At 37.7% G+C, this 4,340-nt stretch overlaps 1 pseudogene; it reads left to right on the top strand.

Annotated features, from left to right (window-relative positions):
- The first annotated feature begins 2,952 nt into the window (after positions 1-2,952).
- LOC109679993 (metaxin-3-like) lies at positions 2,953-3,748 on the top strand (annotated as a pseudogene).
- The last annotated feature ends 592 nt before the right edge of the window (positions 3,749-4,340 follow it).

The raw sequence follows: 4,340 nt of genomic DNA, 5'->3' as shown, positions 1-4,340 counted from the left end.
GAGTTTGATGATAAAATAGAAATTAAAGAAAAAGCAGAAGAACACTTAGTTAAACAACACAAGAGCTATGAAAGGAATATGCGAGAACTCACTGACTCCATCAAAAGACCAAACCTGAGAATCATGGGCATTGAAGAGGTGCAAGCCAATGGGATACATAATATATTCAATAAAATAGTAGAAAATTTCCCAAATGTTGAGGAAGATTTGCTCAGTCAAGTAAAGGAAGCCTCCAGGACACAAACAGACTTGACCAAAGTAGAACCTGGTCATAGCATATTATCATTAAAACAACAAGCACAGAGAATAGAGAAAGAATATTAAAGGATTTAAGAGAGAAAAAATAACATATAAAGGTAAACCCATCAAAATAAAAGTTGATTTCTCAACAGAAAACTTAAAAGCAAGAAAGGCATGGAGTGAGGTGTTTCTGTCACTGAAAGAAAATAACTTCAGTCCAAGGATACACTACCCAGAAATATTATCATTCAAAATTGACAAAGCAAACAAAATCGTCCACAGTAAACAGAAACTAAAACAATACATGACCAGCAAGCCACCACAACAGGAGATTCTACAAGGCAATCTTCACACAGAAGATGAAAGCAAAGAAAACCATAAGTGGACTGGAAGTATTAAAATGCAGGAGAAGAAAAGACAAGTAATCAGAAAGTAGCAGTGACTTGGCTGCCCACAATCAAATCCTTAAACCACAAAACAACAAAATCACCACATACCTATCAATATTAACACTGAATGTCAATGGTCTCAATTCTCCCATCAAAAGACCCTGTTTGGTAAACTGGATTAAGAAGGAAGATCCCACAATGTGTTGTTTACATGAGACCCATCTTATTGACAGAAATAAACACTGGCTTAGGGTGAAAGGCTGGAAGAAGATTTACTTAAGTCAATGGCCCTCAAAACTAGCCAGAAGAAGCAATATTTATACCAAAGTAGATTTTAAACTTACATTGATCAAATGAGACAAAGTTGGTCACTTCATACCAATAAAAGTGGCAATGGGACTCATGTTACTACACAGGCACCTGCAAACCTATGATTATTGGAGCACTACTCACAATAGCCAAGCTATGGAAACAACCAAGATGCCCCAGTACTGATGGATTAAGAAAATGTAGTTCTTATACACAATAGAACTTTATTCATCCACAAAGAATGAAATTTTGTCATTCACAAGTAAATGGATGGAACTGGAGAGTATAATCTTAAGTGAAGTTTGTCAGGCTCAGAAGGACAAAAATTCCATGTACTCCCTCATATGGAGATTATTGACCTAAAACTAATGCAGTAACATTATTGGACATGGGTCACACACTAAGGGGAGACTGCACACTGGAGGGATACGGAATGGGAAGGAAACCAAATACTTGAATGTGGTTGATGTGTTCACTGTATAGGAATGAATGTAGTAATCTTCAATGGGCAGGGGCCACTGTGGGTAGAGGACTAGGAAGCAATGAAAAGGTCTGGTGGAGATGAACCAATTTGGGTGGTAATATATATATGCTTGAAACATCACAAGGAATCTCACTGTATAGCTATGTTCACAAACTAGCAAAAACACTATGTTTTTTTTTTTATCTTTTATGCTTTTTATTCTACAAAATTGGGAATGAGAGGGCAGAACAGGTTCTGTCTGGAGGTGGGGGGGAATCAAGTAATGTATACATGTGTAATAAATGCAAAAACTATAAAATTAAATTAAAAATGAAATAGAATTAAAATCTATTAGATGATCATACAAATTAATGAAAAAAAAGAAAGCCATTACTGTGAAATAGGTATATTGTGTGGGGGAGTACATATGGGAGGAGGTGGTGAATGAGGGAGATGAAGGTGAGGGAATGTGGTTGACAAGCTTCATATACATATATATATGAAACAGAACTCTTGCAATTGCATTAAGTGGAGTGGGAATGGACTTGTGCTGGGAGGGGAGAAAAGGTGGGGCAATCTAATCAATGTAAAATATAAGGCTTTTTGGAAGTGTCACAATGAATTCCCTGTACAACAAATAAATCCTAATAAAACAGAAATAAACAAACAAAAATATGAAAAGGGAAAACTGGAAAATGCATTGTCTGCAGCAGGCTTTGAGAAACTGCAACATATTTCTGGGGATCTTATATGCCCCACATAGCCACAGAATTGTGTGCACAGCACAGAGAGACTTTAAAACGTGCCAACCCACAGCTTCGATTGGCTTTAAGGCTCTATGCAAGCAGGAAATGAAGGCTAAAAAAGTGGTAAATTTCCAGAACACCCAGGGAATCACCAGTACACCAAAAAGACCCTCAGCAAAGGTTGGAAGACAAACTGTTTCAAGTTTGTCTTCAATTTCCTGTGGAGATTATCATTGTTGCACATGAAAATAATGTAGATCTACAAGAAATAGTCCAGGGAAGACATAAACAAAGATTAATAAGAATAGCAGCAATAACAAAACTCTGGTGAGAAGTGAGTCTGATTTTAATTGTTACCACTTTGTGTTTCTTAGTATACATGGAAGTTTCAAGAGAAAATATGATATGAAAAAAAATTAGCCATTTCACTCATTTCCCCACAGCACTGTGGTATCATGGCAGGCTGGAACTCTGGTCAGTGCCTGCCTTGAGCTCACTTTTGTCGGTGAGTCACAGCCTGGCTTGTGACCCCGCATTGGCCTGGTGGAAGCCTCGTGGCTCCTCTGTCTGGCTCCACATTTTCTTAGCTTGCAGAGCCATGTGAGTGGTGGAGGTAAAAACCCACCCAGCTTAGCATCCCCAGGACCTGTGGGGGTACATGGTCTCTGAAAGTCAGGAAGTTGGAGCACAATCTGAGACTGAGTGGAGAGGAGGAAGTTGGTCTGGGTGTCTGCCATCTCTTCCTTGGGGGTGGAACCATGAAGGAAAACTGCTCTGCACATTTGCATTATGTACTCAGTCTAAAATGTTTTACTGCAAACTGTTTCAGGCACCCTTGAAACTCAATGTGATAGACAGCACCTTCTTATTCTTACATAAGAAGCATATCATGTAGTCACAGCTTTCTGATGACCAAAAGGTGATGTACCAGTTTCTCATCCTGCAAAAATACTAAAATTTTTAAGAAAACAGAAATATAATGCTGATTATGAACTCTTCACAAGGCAAGGGGTGGATACACTGGCTTACATTGTTCTACTTGAGGAGAAGCTTCTCCCTGCTGTGCTTCACACATTCTGGGTTGAAGGTGACAATTACTTCACTGGTACAAAGCCATGGCTTGCTTCATGAATTCCTTTTCCCTTGAGTTTCCCCTTGAATTTAATCCTTCCTGGAAGGATGTCTAGGGGAGCACTGAATAGGATTCTCCTGACAACAGGAGAGCCTCCCCTCTATCATGTCCAAGAAGTGGAAGTACAGATATACAGAGATGCAAAGGTTGCCTAAATCTTTTGTGAAACATATTGGGAACATCTCAGTTTTTCTTTGGAGATACGCCTTCTATATTGGATACCTATGTGTTTGGTTTTCTTACACCTCTTTATAAAGTATAGTTTCCTAACATTCAGTTAGAAAAACATCTGAAACTGCTCTCTAACCTGTGTCAGTTTGTGACGACATCATATACAGTTACATTAGGCTTAGTCTCGGAGACAGATGACAATTTTCACCAAAGCCCTCAGCTTCCTCCTCAGAAACTGCCAACACTCAGATTGACTCCAGCAGAAGAGAGTAATTCCTTACACCAGCTATCACCCTGACAGTCGGCATGTTTTGTAGCCTAAGTCTTATGATTGTCTAGGTAATTTCTTACACTGAGGATGTGAAGGCAAAAAGAAAATACTGCTTCTAGGTATATGGAAAACTCTAAAACAAAATGACTTCTATGACATCTGTTATTGTTTGTTTTGTTTTTAAATAGGAAGCTTGTATTCTAGCTTGGCAATACATTTTAAATAAAGGTGAATGGTAAAGGAATGTGTTGGGGGGAAACACATTGTACTGTGTACATATAGCAAAAACTTCCTTAATCTTAATCGTTTTTTGCCTTTGGTTCACATGTTGCTGACAAAAAGTTACAGTTGTGTTATGAATGTTTAATCCTAATTTATTCAAGTTAATTTTTCATTTTATTAACTTAGTTTTCATATACCTACCTAAATACGTAATGTATGGTTCTCTGGCTGAGATATTATCTCTTTAGAAATCTCATGCCTATTTTAGGAAGTAGGAAGAATATAAGGTATTTCAATAGAAAAGCATGTATTTAACTTTAAAAATCAATGAGGAATGTGCTTTTTAATTGTGCTGTAATATATACACATAAATCTATGTCGATCTATCTATCTACAT

This window comes from Castor canadensis, chromosome 5 (assembly GCF_047511655.1).
Source record: "Castor canadensis chromosome 5, mCasCan1.hap1v2, whole genome shotgun sequence".
Taxonomy (NCBI): Eukaryota; Metazoa; Chordata; class Mammalia; order Rodentia; family Castoridae; genus Castor; species Castor canadensis.
Note: the sequence above shows the minus strand (reverse complement) of the source record. Positions and strands in the feature narration are given on the sequence as shown.